Source organism: Oryctolagus cuniculus, chromosome 1, assembly GCF_964237555.1.
Source record: "Oryctolagus cuniculus chromosome 1, mOryCun1.1, whole genome shotgun sequence".
NCBI classification, from domain to species: domain Eukaryota; kingdom Metazoa; phylum Chordata; class Mammalia; order Lagomorpha; family Leporidae; genus Oryctolagus; species Oryctolagus cuniculus.
This window is the reverse complement of record NC_091432.1, coordinates 160,480,240-160,498,625: the sequence shown is the minus strand read 5'-3', so window position 1 is coordinate 160,498,625 and position 18,386 is coordinate 160,480,240. Positions and strand designations below refer to the sequence as shown.

The 18,386-nt window shown below is 46.8% G+C and overlaps 1 protein-coding gene and 1 pseudogene across 2 annotated transcripts in view; one reads left to right on the top strand and one right to left on the bottom strand.

The window, feature by feature from the left end:
- The window catches only part of CFAP95 (cilia and flagella associated protein 95), a 210,576-nt gene that overhangs the window by 171,735 nt on the left and 20,455 nt on the right, over nt 1-18,386 (top strand). The gene's annotated exons all lie outside the window — the stretch shown is intronic.
- Nucleotides 1-18,386, bottom strand: part of LOC100358057 (polyadenylate-binding protein 2-like) — a 69,021-nt pseudogene that overhangs the window by 47,914 nt on the left and 2,721 nt on the right.

Here is an 18,386-nt window from a genome sequence, read left to right as displayed (position 1 = left end):
GGCTGTGGCCCTGCAGCCTCCTCCGATTACCCAAGAATAAATGAAACACCCTCCTCTTTGAACCATGATTCCTCTTCTCAGTCATTAGAAGTTCTCTCCTTTTTCCTTTGAAGGAGATGTGCTCAGGGACTCTGAGTGCCAGCACTGTGCTTTCTACTTTCGTTTTCACAGCGCTGCCAAATGGTAACCACTTGATAAATGTTCGATGTAGTAGACAGCTCTCACATTTTCTACCCAGAACTTTTCCCTTTGTCTAGAAGTAACACCTCCCATTTCCCTTGGTAACTGATTGGTTTATCCATTCATCCCTCCATTCGTCAAATGTTTAGTGAAGGCCTAGGGTCAAGCAGAGCTCCAGGTGCCTGGAATCCACTGATGAACAAAGCATGCCAAAAGTTTCTATCACCACAGCGAGGGGAAAGAGATAATAAGCGTAAGTACTTATCTTCTATAAGCACTATAGAAAATACTAAATGCATTGAGGAAATCATACCATAAAGCAAGATAAGAACTGCAAGTGCCAGAGGGAAGGAAAAAGGTTGTGATATGAAACGCGATAGTCAGGGCAGGCCTTGCTGAGAGGAATATTTGAGCAAAGACTTAAAATCCTGTTGCCATCTCAGGAAAGGATATTCCAAGCACAGAAATTACATTGTACAGAGACTGCAGTAAGAATGGGCCTGGTGGCCAGAGCCATGGTTCAATAGGCTAATCCTCCGCCTGTGGCACCAGCACACTGGGTTCTAGTCCTGGTCAGGGCGCCGAATTCTGTCCTGGTTGCCCCTCTTCCAGGCCAGCTCTCTGCTGTGGCCAGGGAGTGCAGTGGAGGATGGCCCAAGTGCTTGGGCCCTGCACCCACATGGGAGACCAGGAGAAGCACCTGGCTCCTGGCTTCGGATCAGGGCGGTGCGCCAGACGCAACGCGCCAGCCGCAGTGGCCATTGGAAGGTGAACCAACGGAAAAGGAAGACCTTTATCTCTCTCTCACTGTCTAACTGTGCCTGTCAAAAAAAAAAAAAAAAAAAAAAAAAAAAAAAAAAAAAAAAAAAAAAAAAAAAAGAATGGGTTTGGCATATATCAGGCGGAGCAGGATGAGCAAGTGGGAGGTGTGGTCAGTGTGTAACACACAGCACTTTGAGGGCCATCAGGAGGACCTGTCCAATCAAGTGGCTTCAGAGGAGTCTTCCAATGTTATAGTCCCTCCTGCCTCCTATGCAATCTCATGACTCCCTACCAGCAAGCTTTGTTTAATTCAGGAGTTGGTATAGGATCCACTGAACCCAAGTGGAATTCTTCCATGAAATTTTAACCTGAAAATGGGGAGAAACAGGATGATCTCTAGATATGCAGATGCGTTCCCTCAACTCCATCCTAATTCCTTGCAGAATGACTGCAGGCTAGAAAGGGAGAAAGTTAAAGAGCAAATCTTAGTCAGCTGAGTGGGTGGCTCACACGTCACACGCTGGTTTCTCACAGTCCTGGTGGCCAGGAGTCTGAAGTCGGAGCCAACTATCTCTCCATCTCTCTTGGTCTCTCTGCCCTTCAAATCAATAAATACTTTTTAAAAGAAAGTTTAACACAGAATTTAGATTCCCACTGATTGTGAAACTCTGTAGCACATGATACTCTTTCATAATTTGATTATTTTACCTGTCATTGACTTTGAGTTACTTCAAGATGGATTCCTGTACTCAACAAATTGAAAATTGAAGTGAACTAGGGAGAATATTCTGGCGATGTTATTTTTCAGTTTTAACTTTTTTTTAAGATTTATTTATTTATTTGAAAGTCAGAGTTACACAGAGAGAGGAGAGGCAGAGCAAGAGAGAGATCTTCCATCCGATGGTTCACTCCCCAATCGGCCACAACAGCCGGAGTTGTGCTGATCTGAAGCCAGGAGCCAGGAGCTTCTTCTGGGTCCCCCATGCGGGTGCAGGGGCCATCCTCTACTGCTATCCCAGGCTATAGCAGAGAGCTGGATTGGAAGAGGAGCAGCCGGGAATAGAACCAGCAACCATATTGGATGCTGGTGCTTCAGACTAGGGCATTAACCCGCTGCACCATAGCACCAGCCCCTCAGTTTTAACTTTTAAATAATCCATCTATTAAACGTGTCTTCTTGGCCGGCGCCGTGGCTCACTAGGCTAATCCTCCGCCTTGTGGCGCTGGCACACTGGGTTTTAGTCCCGGTTGGGGCGCCGGATTCTGTCCCGGTTGCCCCTCTTCCAGGCCAGCTCTCTGCTGTGGCCAGGGAGTGCAGTGGAAGATGGCCCAAGTGCTTGGGCCCTGCACCCCATGGGAGACCAGGAGAAGCATCTGGCTCCTGCCATCGGATCAGCGCGGTGCACCGGCCGCAGCGCGCCGGCTGCGGCGGCCATTGGAGGGTGAACCAATGGCAGAGGAAGACCTTTCTCTCTGTCTCTCTCTCTCACTGTCCACTCTGCCTGTCCAAAAAAAAAAAAAAAAAAAAGTCTTCTTTCTCCTCTTGATTTATGGTTTCTTGTTTTGATCACGCAGTGTTTGGGCTAAGGAGTTCAAACTTTAGGCTAAGAGGTGATAGCTCTCCTGATTTACAGCCATGGCTTCATCCTAACAGATATTTCCCTGCTGGAAATATCAAATGAGGGGCCTCTGGTTGGTAGTTCAGAAGTCTGAAAGTAGAGGTATCACAAACATGGAGTGCAAAGATGTCTTGAAGCAAACCGCTCCATTAGATCAGTGATGCCTGCCTACCTGGAACGTGGCAGTCTGCCATGTGGGAACCACTCCCCAGCATCATCAACTTCAAATCGATGGAGACAAGCTGGACTTCCACTCAGATCCAACCAAGGCACAAACCACCCCAAAAGCCAAGCACATCTATTCCCCAGAGTGACCCACATGAAATTGTAAGCAAAATGTTCTTTTAGGTACTTAATTAGCAACTGTAAACTAGTACCCCCAAGCCGTTCCAATTTCCACCACTGGGTGGCAGCCAGCTGCCAGGTGTCAGAGCAGCTACAGTTTTCTTAGGACTTGTATGGTCATTCCACATACCTCGATCAGGAAAGGATGCCTCTCTCACACTCCTTGCTAGAAGCATGTCCTGGTTATCATGTCTTACCAAGTAATCCTTTTGTCCTCTGTTACTCTTCATCCTCACATCCCTTAATCTGCTCCCTGGAGAAGCTGTTCATTGATGAGCCAGGGACCCACCAGATTTGTTCTCCAGAAAGCTAAGGAACAATGAGATGACCTTGGTGATAATCAGGGCTGCAGTTCAGAGATCTGGACCAAAGCACAAACAGCCAAAGGGAAAAGTAGATCAAGTGGACTTCATCACAATTATAAGCATTTGTGTGACCAAGGACTATCAAGGATGTAAAAGGACAACCCACAGGATGGAGGAAAATGCTTGTGAATCATCTCTCTGAGAAGGCTCTATTATCAAGAATATATGGAGGCTGTCACTGTGGCATATTGGATAGAGCTGCTGCCTGCAGTGCTGGCATCCCGTAGGGACACCAGTTCGAGTCCCGGCTGCTCCACTTCTGACCTAGCTCTCTACTATGGCCTGGGAAAGCAATAGAAGATGGCCTAAGTGCTTGGGCCCCTGCACCCATGGGAGACCTGGAAGACATTCTTGGCTCCTGGCTTCAGATTGGCTCAGTTCTGTCTGTTGAGGCATTTTGGGGAGTGAACCAGCAAATGGAAGATCTCTCTCTCTCTTTCTCTCTCTCTCTCTCTCCCTGCCTCTATCTCTCTGTAACTCTACTTTTCAAATAAATAAATTGTTTTTTTAAAAAATATATCAAGAATTCTTACAGTTTAACAATAAAAAGATAGCTAACCCAACGTTAAATATGGGCAGAGGATCTGAATAGATATTTATCCAGAGAAAATCTTCAAATGACCAAGAAGCATATGGAAAAATGTACATTGTTGCCATTAGGGACATCAAAACCACAGTGAGATGTAACTTCGTTCTCTCTAGGATGGCTATAATTTTTCAAAAGGGAAATACGAATGTTGGTGAGGATGCAGAAACATGGAATCCTTGTGCATTCCTGGAATGTAAAATGGTGCAGCTGACATGGAGATGGCTTGTTAGTTTCCCAGAAAGTTAGGCATACAGTTACCAAATGTGACCAGATAACTCCATTCCTAGATGTGTACCTTGCAGAGTTGAAAACATAGGTTCACACCAAAATGCATATGTGAATGTTATTGGCATAATTCTTAAAAGCCTAAAGTCAGTGGAAGCACCCCAAATGTCTATCAACTGATGAATATAAAAACAAAATGAAGAGTATTCATACAATTCCTCTGGGTATATACCAGGAGTGGAATTGCCCAGTCATATGGTATTCCGTGTTTCACTTTTTTGAGCAACTGATGAACTGATTCTGGGAATTAATTTTTACCTGCTCCCTCCACTACTTGAAGTACCTGATGATGAAGAATACGAGAGCAGTAGTCAGTGATTTTTATGGCCGTGCAGTATCCAGATTGATAGGGCCTTTCATCAGACAGACTTTTACTCAGGGCTTGCTGTGTGCCTGGTACTCTTCGAGGGAATGAAGACACAAAGACCAACAAGACACAGTCACTGCCGTTTGTGGGTTTCTAATCCCCAGGTGAAGCAAGAGACTGAATGAGGTTACATGGACAGAGAAGAATGTAAGAGCCAAAGAGCAGGTTGGTGCCCAGAGGGGCTTAAACTCTGTGAGGCAAAGAGACTAAAATAAACACACACATACACACAATCCAGTATATAACTAAGTGGGTTGAAACAAGGATGGGTGTTGATGTCAGCGATGGATCTTAAACCAAGTTTAGTTAGAGGGACAAGAATTCTAATGGGTCAGAATTCTAATGACCGACAGAGTTTTGTAATGTGGAGCATAAATCCTGGGCCAGTGTCGCTCCCCCATTCTCAGAGGAACGACACTGGACCCTGCACTGTTCTTCTTACCTGACCCTTTCCCGGGTTTGCTGCCATTCGTTCCCTCACTCGTGGAGGAAGGACGCTGTCCCGGGTTAGCTGCCGACCCCTCCACCTCCGTGGAGGGGCAGCACCCCCTGCCACTTTCCCCACTTCCGCGGGGGAGCGGCACACCGCCGGCCGGCTCTCTCGGGGGCTGCTCAGGTGTTCCTTCAGATGTTCCTGGTGCATGTTGTTTCTCTCCTCCTTTATAGTCCTCTTCCACCAATACCAACTCTGCTACCCACACGCCGAGTACGCTGCTCTCCTCCAATCAGGAGCAGGATCAGCTCCTGCAGCTTATCCATCAAATTGGCGAGAGGCAGCTGTGTAGAGGTTGTTTGCTCCCTCTCTCAGCGCCATATTGTGGGAGAGCAGATGCATAGAATAAGTCTTAATTCCAGTAACTTAGTCTAGTCTCAGTTGCTCCCCACAGGCCAGGGCTCAGGGCACCACAATGTGAATGCCAGCTTGAGCCCTCACTGAATATGTGCAGAGCCTTTAAAAAGTTCATGGAAAATGTGCAATACAAAATCTTTGCATAGATTTCCAACTTCTTTGCACCAAAACAAACTTATATTTTGATTCCTTTGTTCTACGAACTTTCTGAGCTACTTGCGTATGAGTATTTGTAGTTTTTCTGGGCCTCAGTTTCCCTGATTTCAAAAATGGAGAGGTGGTTTGGATCATCTCTATGGCCATTTAGAGTTTTAAGTTGCTTTCCATGCAGTGGTGGAAGGAGGAATGCATTTAAGCCAAGGGAGAAAATTCTTGGGAAAAGAGCTATACAGCTTATTAGCAATGTTTCTGAGTGGGGGCCACCATGGGCATTTGAAAAAGAATGTTTTACAGGCCTCTCCTAGAGGAGTATGAGGGTTGAAGGTTTATGTGAGACAAGAGGATGGAACGCCACATATACCACTGACGTTTGACTACATGTTTCTGTAGCTGCCTCCAACTGCCCAGTTATGACATGCTTGTGCCTAAGACAGAAACGGAGGGCATGGGTACGGGAGAGGAAATTGTATTGCAGAAATAGATCATTGTGAAAGAACAAATCATTGTCCTCTCTGTGTGTGTGCACAGAGGCAGTTCAAAAACTGAAGACCTGGAGCCCTTGAATAGCTGGAATTCAGAGCTGACTCTTTGAGCAAATGCCATTCCTTCCACTTGCCACAACTTCCTGCCAGACCACCTTCTCTCCCTGCATCACCTGGTATCCATCAGGCACTCTTTGTTTTCTTCATCTTTCTGTCCTGACTCCACTCAACTTCCTAGCACCCCACCCCAACCACCCCCAAGTTAGTCACCCCTGGGCTCCAACCCTGTCTCCCACACCAGGGAGATCTCCCTCAGCCCTCATGCCATAACAAGGGGCACCTCGACCTTCTTTTAGTGCCTTTTCCCCTGGGAAGTACTACATTTTCTCAAAACTTTTTCATTTCAGCCCAAATTCTACTCTTCCTTGTAACCAATGCTAGTTCCTGACACCTGTGCCTTTGACAATCCTCTCCATCTTACATCTTTGTTTTCTATTTTTCCATTGGTATTTTCAAGTTGACAAATTGGTCACTTTTCTTTTCATGAAAAATGCAACCAAGAAAACATTTTTTTGGTTCAAAGTTAACACATAGAAATAATGGTAATTAAGAATAAACAAGTAAATTTAAGGTTTTAACTCAATTTCAAGATTATTGTTGAAACTTGGTGGCAAAGAACTTCAGATCTGATTATGGAATGGAAGGGCACACTTTGAAGAAAGCCCAAGTCATCCAGGCTTCACATGAAGATAAATCGAGCTTCCTGAGGAAGGTTGGCCCCAGAGGATGTCTTTTTATGACTCAATGATTGATTTATTTCTTTCAATTTTTTTGTTTTCTTCTCCATGGCATCAATTTCATCTAAAATGAGCTCCTCTTGGGGTCATAAGAGGGCTGCCACGCAGCTCCCTGGCCTATGGACTTTCTGTTCACTCCCAGAGGCAAGGGAAGCTCCATCCCAATCTGCAGTAGGAGTTGATGTCTTCTATGAGTGATCTGACTTTGGTCACAGGCCTACATCAGCACTGATCACTGTGGTTCCTCAGTGAGTGTAACGATGGCCATAGCCTTGGTTGTACTCCATCCCTGTAGCTGGGGTGACATGTTTGTTCCTGAAACCACATGATCCCCCTAAGCTAAATCAGAGGGTTTGTGTCTTACTCATGTACTTCAGGCCTGCAGATTGGTCTAGACTCCACTCCTGACACACCCGTAAATCTTTGCCTGTCTGGCACATGAAGCTTTCACAGTCCCCGTCCTCACACTGAACTCAGAGTACTAGATGTTAATAAAGTACCCGTGGAAAACTCGAGAACTCTGTGTGGAAGCATGTGGGCAGAGATGCAGGCGGAGAAGCGGGGAAGGGGAAGGCCTGCTTGGTCTACAGAAGTCATAGGTGATGTCATGACTTTAACTCTTCAAACATCTGCTGGGAGGCTCCTGTTGCTAAAAGAAGAACAGCTGACTGGAGGACAAAAAGAATAGAGTTTCCACTTAATTCTGACCAAAAAGGAAAGCCAGTTGGTGAGACAGAAGGTATAGGGAAGATGGGAGGGAGTGACTGAGTCACCTTGGAATTCAGAACAGCAGAGAAGGGGAACAAATGGGCATGTTCAGACACATCCGCTGGCTTTTTTTTTTTTTTTTTAACCAGAGTAAGTTAAAATGAGTTCATAGTCTATTTCTAAAAGGAACTATCACTTAAGAAGAATAAGTGACTTTAAAAAAAGAAATGCTTACTCTGTAATCTTGGGTTATCCTAATGAGAAGGACATCAAGGAGACACTAAAGAAACTGAATGTACCCAAGAAACTTTCCAAGACCGGATTTAGAAAGAACAGACCCAGAACCTCGGAGAAAGGGCACAGAGTCAAGGTTAGGTGGAAGACCGGGGATGTGGGGCAAATCTGTTCAGATGAACCATCCTAAAGGCGAATTGTGAATATGCGATGACAAAGCTCATTTTTGACATTTGTTTTTTAAAGCAAGAAGATGGACAAAGAAGGGAGAGATCTCTGTTTGGAGAATGTGGGATCCAATTAGACAGTAGCCCATCAAAGTTACTCAACTGACATTTTTGCCTGCCTCTCCCTGATAAAGGAAAGGGTATTTCAACGTGGAAAAGCTAATGTGACTGAGAGAACTGTGTTCCAAGAGAGTAAAGATGATTGTCAGAGTATTATGCCGCCAAAATGCGTTTCAGACAAATAAATTACATCTAAAAATATTGCTGGTGTCATGGCCTTGGGATCTTCAGTGAACAGAAAAATGACCTCCTTCAAAGATGTGTACATCCTAACCCCTGGAATCTGTGAACAGGCTGCCTTACATAGCAAAAGGAACCTAGCTGATGTGATCAATTCAGGATTGTGAAATGGGCAAGCAAGCTATGTGGCTGTATGGGTCGGTCCAGGGTAACGGGGGGGGGGGGGTTCTTAGAGGACGGCAGGGGAGTTAGAGAAGGGAAAGAGGATGCAGCCATGGGAACAAAGGGTACAGCGGCTCCATTGCTGGCTGGGGCCTGTGAACCAAGGAATGCGGGCAGCATCTAGAAGCTGGAAAAGGCAGGGCAACAGCTTCTGCCCTGCGAGCTTCCAGCAGGAATACAGCCCTGCCGATTCCTTGATTTTAGTCCAGTGAAACTGACCTTGGACTTCTGACCTCCAGCACTGGAATATGACAAGCCTGTGTTGTTTGAGCCAGGCAGGCTGTGGTCACTTGTTACAGGAGCTATTGGGAAACTGGTATCCTGGAAAAAGTACATGTGCATTTCACAAAAATTTTTAAAGATTTATTTATTTTATTGGAAAGACAGAGGACAGAGAGAGAGAGAGAGAGAGAGAGAATCTTCTATCTGCTGGTTCACTCCCCAAATGGCTGCAACAGCCAAATGTGGCCCAGGAGGAAGCCAGTAGCCAGGAACTCCTTCCAGGTCTCCCATGGATGGCAGGCACCTAAGCACTTGGTCCATCCTCCTCTGCTTTCCCAGGCACATTAGCAGGGAGCTGGATCAGAAGCAGAGCAGTTAGGACTCCAGCCTGTACTCTGATATGGGGTGCTAGTGTAGCAGGCATAATTTACCGTGTCACAATGCTGGCCTCAAGATTTAAAACATTTTTTGCACCAAAATAAACATATCTATTGATTCCATTTTCTCATAAGCTTTTTGAAGTGCTTTCATACAGGCACTTCTGATTTGGAAAATTTCTGATTTGGAGTTGTGCCAATCCAAACCCAGGAGCCAGAAGCTTCCTCTGGGTCTCCCACATGGGTACAGGGGCCCAAGGTCTTGGGCCATCTTCTACTGCTTTCCAGGCCATAGCAGAGAGCTGGATTGGAAGTGGAGCCACCAGGACTCAAACCAGCTCCTATATGGGATGTCGGCAGGTGGTGGTTTTACCTAGTAGGCCACAGCGCTGGCCCTCCCTTGAGTTTTAAAGTTACGAGATAGATTATCAGGCATATGTCTGTATCAAGCAAATAAAAGTTTCCACAAAGCTTTTAATAAAATGCCTTATGAAACTTATACAGACAAGATAAACAAATGTAAACTGGATTATAGCTAATTTAGGTGAATTTATAGTTTTCTGAACAAATATACCCAAAGTATATTGATTTAATGGATCAAAGCCATTTGGGGAAAAGTTCTTCTCTGCTTTTCTTCAAATCCTGCTGAGATTTTTTTTTAATCAACAACAACACAGAGGGCTATATAAATGATGTCCTTTAGAGATTTGTGGATAAGAAAGCATTAATAGTGAGTGGAAAGAAGCAGTATTTACAAGACCTTCCCAGGTTGGAAAAAATGGACAGAAAATAGTAAGGTGGGGCTGGCTCTGTGGCGTAGTGGGTAAAGCTGCCGCCTGCAGTGCTGGCATTCCATATGTGTGCTGATTCAAAGCCTGGCTTCTGATCTGGCTCTCTGCTATGGCCTGGAAAAGCAGTGGAAGATGGTCTAAGTCCTTGTGTCCCTGTACCTGCATGGGAAGACCTGGAGGAGGCTCCTGGCTCCTAGCTTCGGATCAGCACAGTTCTGGTCATTGTGGCCAACTGGGGAGTGAACCAGCAGATAGAAGACCTCTCTCTCTCTCTCTCTCTCTCTCTCTCTCTCTGCCTCTTCTCTCTCTCTGTGTAACTCTGACTTTCAAATAAATAATTAAAAAAAAAAGAACATAGTAAGGTAAAACTGAAAAGGGATGTATGTAAAGTCTGGAATTAGGTTAAAAAGGCATTTATTTGTGTTTTGCAGAAGTACCATCTAGCACAGTATAGAAGATGAATGGCAGAGATTGTTATCTCACAACAAAACAACACTGGTGATTTGAACTGATGATGAATGGATTAAGTTCCTAGCTCCAGCTTCAGCCCCAACCATGGGCTGTTGCAGACATTTTGGAGAGTGAACCAGATGATGGGAGCTCTCTCTCTCTGTCCTTCTCTGGATCTCTCTGCCTTTCAAATAAAAAAATTATTACTTGCAGTATATAGTGCACCAAAATTTATGCTTTTTTAGGTGCGTGGAGTGGTAGTGCTGATGCTCGCTGTGTTTCTCCAACCTGAGTGTTGTGGAGTTATGACTACTCAGAGTGGATGTGATTGGACGGCAGCATAGCCACCTGGCACCCAAGGAGAGAGGCTCAGTGATCCAGGTGAGCAGTTACTGCCTCACAGCTCCGTAAGTGTCTTCTCTCTTCTCATAGTGGCAGCCTTCTCTCGATGCAACCTTGGGGGAACTTGCCCATCCTCTGACAAATCTAAATAAGCAAGTGGCCTTGAAGATGTCTGTCGTTACAGAGTTGGGCTTAGAAGTCAGGACAGCAGTGGAAGGCAGATGAATTCTTCCTATTCGTTTTCATCTTCCCCCTCCTCCCCATCCTGATGCCTTCACTTTCTACACTATCCAAATACCCACACAGAAAGAGGAAACAGATTATTCTGGAATACTCTTTAATCTTTCAGCAGATGTGGGCTATTACATCAACCGCAAGATTTGTAGACAAGAATAAAAAGGCTACTAACACTGTGTGTGTGTAACTATTCATGGTTATAAATCAGAGGGGACATTTTAAAAACACCAATTAGCTTTGGAGGTAAAAGTACAATCCCAAGTCCAGTGTTTCACTTTGCTAGATTCAAAAAACAATCTTAATGACCCTAATGGCTGTGGATGCCAGCAACTGAAGCAAACCATCTATTAGATAGAAATGCAAGTCTCATCTTAGGAACATCTAGCCACGTGGCGAGGGGGCATCAGGCAACAGTGCACTGATAGCCATCAGCCATGAGCTAAGCCTAAGGAGGCACTCCGTGGAGTGCTTCACCTCAGATGCCCGAGAAGGGTTGCCTTGTTTTGTTGATACTGCTGTTAAGGAAAAAGAAAATCATGAGTTTGGCCATCCTTCCCTCTAATATTAACCATCTGCCCAGATGTAACCTACTTACTTCCTGGCTGACATTAGACTTTCGTAGCTCTTTTTGTAGTGATTATGAAAAATCCCTAATGGTGATGGGTGCTCACTCACCCAATACAAAATAGGCGTTTGGGAGCTGGCTTCCAAGTTCTTCAACTACAAACCCCCTCTCTCCCAAATGCATTACATTCAGAACTTCAAGAGGGTGGCCAGGCAAACCCAAGCTCTTTGTGAAAACCTCCCAAATGGAAACTTTTGTTGGAAAATGTTAAGGTTATAAGGAAGAGTTGAGCAAAAGGATGCAAGGCCAAGGTCAACTAACGCTGATTGAAAGGATAAAGACTGCTTTTCAAGGTTCCCTGCAGAAACAGAGGAATCACTCCTCTACAAATGTCCAGCAGCTGTTCAAACAGAGCTGCTAACCTCAATTGTCTTAACCCAAAGCCATCGAAAAATAATATTTAAGAGAAGTGACAAGATATTATTTTTAAATTTGAAGGGTTATGCCACAAAGGTTGGATCAGAATAATGAGAGACTCTCGCAGACTTTGACTTTGGTTTGTTCTGCTGACCATATAGGGGCAATTCCATTTGAGAGAACAGTGCCAGCATCCGAGAGCTCAAGTGTGCATTGCATAGGTAATGCAGGAGGAGACTGCAAGAGAATTCGGAGCTTCATTAGCCATACTCTTAGAAGATTTCTTATCAACCTGAAATTTGACTGAACTTTAAATCATGAAAGAGTGGGGAAGAGTTAGTTTTTATTGAGCCCTGTCTCCACTTGTAAGAAAATTGCAGAAAACTGCAATGAGCTGGGCTAGAAGTTGAGCAGGCGGGACTTGCACTCCCTCACTGTACCACAAGTACTTGGGCCCCTGTCACACCTGTGGGAGACCCAGATAATTGAGTTTCTGGCTCCTGGTTTCAACAGCCGTTTGTGGAGTGAACTAATGAATGGATGGTCAATCAATCAATCTCTCTCTCTCTCTCTGTCCCTCTCACATTCCTTCCCTGTCATTCTATTTTTCAAGTAAATAGAATACAACTTTTTACTTTTAATTTTATTATTTGAAAGAAAGATAGAGAGAGATTCCATCCAATGGTTCATGCCCCAAGTGGCTGCAACAGGTGGGGCTGGTCTGGTCTGAAGCCAGGAGCCAGGAACTTCTGGCTGCAGGGGCCCAAGTGGTTGGGTCATCCTCCAATGCTTTCCTGGGCACACTAGCATGGAGCTGGATCAGAGGTGGGGCAACTGGGGCTCACACATGTGCCCACATGAGCTGTTGGTGCCACAGGTGGCAACTTTACCTACAATGCTGGCCCTAAATAAATCTTTTTTTTTTTTAAAGAATCCGTTAGTGGGGCAAGCATTGTGGTGCAGAAGGGGATGCCACTGCTTGCCCTGCCAGCATCACATATCACAGTGCCAGTTTGAGTGCTGCCTGCATACTTCTGATCTGGCTTCCTACTAACGTGCCTGAGAAGGCAGAAGATGGCCCATATACTTGAGCCTTTGCCACCTGTATGGGAGACCCAGGTTGAGTTTCTGGCTCCTGGTTTCAGTTAGGCACAGGGCTGTTGCAGCCATTTGGGGAGATAACCTGTGTATTTAGGCTCTGTGTGTGTGTGTGTGTGTATGTGTGTGTGTGTTTGCTTTTCAAATACATAGAATAAATATATTGGAAAAGGAATTTGTTAGTGATTCACCTCCAAAAAACAGAAAAGTTCATTTAAATCATGTTTTTTAATTAATTTAATTCAAGACCAAAAAAAAAAAAAAGAAACCGCCATGAGATGCCTGATGAGGATGCATGTTCCATGGATCCCAGGATGTGGATACATTCAGCTTACCCCCCATTTGTCAATCTGTATTTCCATTGCATGTCACCCTTTATGTGGATTAGCTCAATGTGCTCATTTGAGCTGCTAAATTAAAATACCTTAGGTGAGGCAACTTAGAAACAACAGAAATGTAATTCTCACAGTTCTAGAGACTGGGAAGTCCAAGAACAAGGTACCAGAAGAGTTTTTTTAATCTACAGAAATACTTATTTTATAAGTAGCATTAAGAATAAAAATAGATGTGATTGAGATTTAGATGAAAAGTTCCAAGGTGTATGGTGTCATGTAGGTGTTATTATTTCTTATGCCTTCATCCCATTTATCAAGCAAGAACACCTCCATGTAACTTCAGGTTCTTAAATGTGTAACAGTAGGGGACAAGGTGTTCCAAGGGAGAAGAGCAGCTGTGCTCCACTGTGACTAAGGATTTCTTTCTAAAAATCTAAATGAATTTGACACTTCTGATCCTCTGGCTGTGACCACTTAAGTGTCTGCATTTTTTTCTAATATATTATTTTTTGATTTTTCTTTTTCTTTATTTTAAAGGAAGAGAGACAAATACAAATCTTCCATTTGTTGGTTCACTCTCGCTGTGACCACACAGCCAGGGATGGGCCAGGCCGATCCTGGACCTCAATCTAGGTCTCTCACATGAGCGGCAGGGAACCAGCTATTGGAGCTGTCTAATCTGCTTCCTCTCATGGTGGGCATTAGCAGGAAGCTGGAATGGGGAGCATGGCAGAGATTTAAACTCAAGCACTTCAACATGGGGTACAGGCATCCCAAGTGATCTTAACTTCCATGCCAAATGCTTGCCCCTAGTCTTCTGTTTCTTGTGGTAGTCTGTCTTGTTGCCTAGGAGACAGATCCAAGCTTTCAGGTCCCCTTCTTGCAGGGCTCAGTTGTCTTCATATGAGGCTTAAAAGCACTGATCAGGCTGGCGCCGTGGCTCACTAGGCTAATCCTCCACTTGCAGCGCCAGCACCCTGGATTCTGTCCCGGTTGCTCCTCTTCCAGTCCAGCTCTCTGCTGTGGCCGGGGAATGCAGTGGAGGATGGCCCATGTGCTTTGGCCCTGCACCCCATGGGAGACCAGGGGGAAGCGCCTGGCTCCTGGCTTCAGATTGGCACAGCGGGCCGGCCATAGCGGCCATTTTGGGGGTGAATCAATGGAAAAGGAAGACCTTTCTCTCTGTCTCTCACTGTCTAACTCTGCCTGTCAAAAAGAAGCACTGATCAGTCAGAAGATGGGGAAAGCTGAAAGGAGGAACCACAATTCCAGTATTGTCCTTATTCCTGCCGCAGAAACTGCTCTCACTCTGAGGATGATGAGACCTAGAACATCACAGCCATGAAGATGTCCTACGTGGCTCCATCTGAGAGTTAATTTCCAAGAGGGAGACGTCTGACTGCTTTTTATCACAATGCGCCATTACCTCAAGGGCTACTGGAAAATAGTTCATTTGATGATTACATGAGGTTTGCCACTCTAGGAATGGGCCCCTTTCTTCTTTTATCTTCTACTTTACCTTTAAGGCCTATAGCTTCCTTGTCTGCTTTTTTGGATGTTTCATTAAAAAAAAATACTCTTTTTGCCAAGTTTCTAACAGCAACCTAGCGTCCATGTGACCCATAGAGTAACACTGTTGCTATGCCAGGATCTGACCGCCTGGGTGAAGGTCCTGGCTCTCCACAGAGATCAAACAGGTGTCCTGAAACTTGTGCAGCAGCCCCACCCTCTGGGCTAGGTCCTCCAGCGCTCCTTGAGTTTCGGTCAACCTCTGGGGAACCTGCTTGCTGATGGTTCCTATCCCCGAGTTCCTCCCCTGATGTTTGCGTACTGAACTGTCTCTAGTTTTTCCCAATTTTCCACCTGATGGCTCTGCTACGGCTTTCATCTGCTCACTCTCTCATCTAGGGGTAGTGATTTTCCTCATGTCATGCTCTGAACCTCCTGCACGCACAGGTCTGCAAATGCCAGCTGCTTTGAATTTAACAGGAAACAGACTCTTAGAAGTGGCTTGAATTTGTGCATCTATAGGCAGGTCCCTGCTCAGCACTGAGGAGGGCTGCAGGCTGTCTCACCTGTTCTGGTCATCCTAAAGAGGAGACATGACTGGACTCTGGGTGCCCACAGCTTCTGCCCACACTTGTCGCTTTTGAGCTTGTGCCTGTGCCGCCCCACCGCTGGGTCTGCCACCTCGGCTTCCAATGACAGCATGGGCAGATCTGATGTCTGCTGAGGCCCCGCTGCTTCATGGATGGTGTCTTCCACGTACCTGCATGTAGAAGGGCCATCTCTGTGCAGAAGTGCGGGCAGAGGAAGTAGGGCGCCTGGCTTCATCTCTCACTTGGAAGTCATGATCCTTTGGAGAAGGATGTGGAAACCAAGAGTCTGTGGGGAGCAATCCGGACTAGACTAAGTTACTCGAATTAAGACTTATTCTATGCATCTGCTCTCCCACAATGTGGCGTTGGGAGAGAAGTAAACAGCTTCTACACAGCTGCCTCCAGTTCAACCAATAAACTGTAGGACTTGCTCCTGATTGGAGAGCAGCGTACTCGGCGTGTGGGCAGCCGAGTTAGGATTGGCGGAGGAGGACTATAAAGGAGGAGAGAGACGGCATGCACCAGGAACATCTATGGGGAACATCTAAGGGAACCCGTGCAGCCCCCGAGAAAGCCGGCCGGCGGTGTGCCGCTCCCCTGCGGAAGTGGGGAATGTGGCCAGGGGGAACTGCCCTTCCACGGAGGTGGAAGGGATAGTAGCCAACCCGGGAAGAACCAGCAGCAAACCCGGGGAGGGCCGAGCAGACAAAAGAACAGCGCAGGGTCCTGTGTTGCTCCTCCACGAAGAGGGGGAGCGACATAATGGTGCCGTGACTCGGATATGAAGCCTAGGCAGGGCTTAGTGTCGTTCCTCCACGAAGAGGGGGAGCGACATAATGGTGCCGTGACTCGGATAGGAAACCTAGCTCGGATAGGAAACCTAGCTCGGATAGGAAACCTAGGACGGATAGGAAACTTAGGAGGGAAGAAACGGGAAGAACTGGGAAAATACCGGAAAGAGAGACTAGCAAACAGCCTAGGGAAAAGCCGGACGAAAAGGGTGCCGGAAGAAGCTATTGAAAGCCTAGGCATAGATTCGGATACGGACTACGGGGGGAAGCTGGGAGAAATCTCTAAGGTCGAAAGCGAAAGTGAAAGCTAGAACAAACAGACTCGGACGCGGACTGTGGGGAGAGGCCAGGAGAAATGAGGGAGGAATATCGTTGGAGGAAAGTTTGGGGAAACATACCGGGTAGAGAAAAATGTTAGGAAAATTGAAGCCTCGGGGGGCAGGCCGAGGCGGATACGAAAGCCACTTTGGGGTTCTCAAGTTAGCCCGGGAATAGGGGGCGAAAAGTTGAAACCAGAAGCTGAAACGTGAGCCAGATTGGGATCCGTCTGATTAGCCCGGGGAGCAAAGGACGGGAAGCCAAATCATGGGGCGGAGACGTATGCTGGGTTGAATTCGCCAGGCTAGCCCGGGGAACTTAGATTGAATGCTAGTGGCGGACACGTAAGCTACGCTGTGTTACTCGCGGAAGCCGCCGCGTGCAGAGAGAGCACGGGGCGTGAATAGATAGGGAACGGGGCTGGCGTAGGCCGTGGTGCAGACGCGAAGGGCGTGGAGACCGCGGACCGCGCAAAGCCGAGCCGCGCAGATGAGGCGCGGGCTGAAGCGGCGCAGAGCCGGGAACCCGCCGGCGGGGCGAGGCGCCGGGAAGCTGTGGGGATAAGAGAAACAGAAGTTTAGAAGTAAGATGAGAGAAATAGGAATGCTGGAAGATAGAAGTAAAATGGGAGAAATAGGAATGCCCGGAGATAGAGAAATAGAGAAATAGAAAGGCCTCCCTACAACACTGCACTGTGAGAGCTTGGATTCGGTCTGCCTGATTAAGTGAGGCGATGAGCACGATGAGCACCTGCGGCGGCTAGCAGCTTATGCGCCGCAGGTCACCGAAGACAGGCACGAATTAACATCAGTAAGGCCTCCCCACAAAAAGGCAATGAGAAGGCTTGGATTCGGTCTGCCTAATTAAGGCGGTAAGCGCCAGCAGGCGGCTCGACCAGAGTGTGAGCCGCAGGTCACCGAACACAGGCACGCATCAGCGCCTAAAAACCTCCTCACAACATGGCGAAGAGAGGACCCGGATTCGGTTTGCCTGATTGATAGGACTTGTAAGAGCCTGTGGCAACTCTAGCAAGTAGAGCAGAGTGTGTGCCGCGGGACACCGAAGACAGGCGCGTATCAACGCCAAAAAATAAAAAGAAAGGGGGATCTGTGGGGAGCAATCCGGACTAGACTAAGTTACTCGAATTAAGACTTATTCTATGCATCTGCTCTCCCACAATGTGGCGTTGGGAGAGAAGTAAACAGCTTCTACACAGCTGCCTCCAGTTCAACCAATAAACTGTAGGACTTGCTCCTGATTGGAGAGCAGCGTACTCGGCGTGTGGGCAGCCGAGTTAGGATTGGCGGAGGAGGACTATAAAGGAGGAGAGAGACGGCATGCACCAGGAACATCTATGGGGAACATCTAAGGGAACCCGTGCAGCCCCCGAGAAAGCCGGCCGGCGGTGTGCCGCTCCCCTGCGGAAGTGGGGAATGTGGCCAGGGGGAACTGCCCTTCCACGGAGGTGGAAGGGACGGTAGCCAACCCGGGAAGAACCAGCAGCAAACCCGGGGAGGGCCGAGCAGACGAAAGAACAGCGCAGGGTCCTGTGTCGTTCCTCCGCGAAGAGGGGGAGCGACAGAGTCAACAGGAGGGAAAGACACAGCTTGTGCTGGAATTCCAGACCCTCCCTGCAACTGCTGGGTGATGTAGGGGTTGCTTTTGACGGCAGAAATCTGTTCCAAGTTCTCTGGCTTCTATCCTCAAATGTTGGCCATAATTTCAGGCCAGTGGAGATGGATGCTGTGTTGCTGGGATTTACATTGCAGTACTTAAAAAAAATATTTCCCTTTCACTGGGCCCTGAGCAGTTGTGCTTCTCCTCTTTACCTCTTCCTCCTGCGGAGGTAACGTGCTTTGCAAGGAGTTCATGGTTTTACAGCTGTGGAGCTGGCAGCAGTAGATCACAGAGCT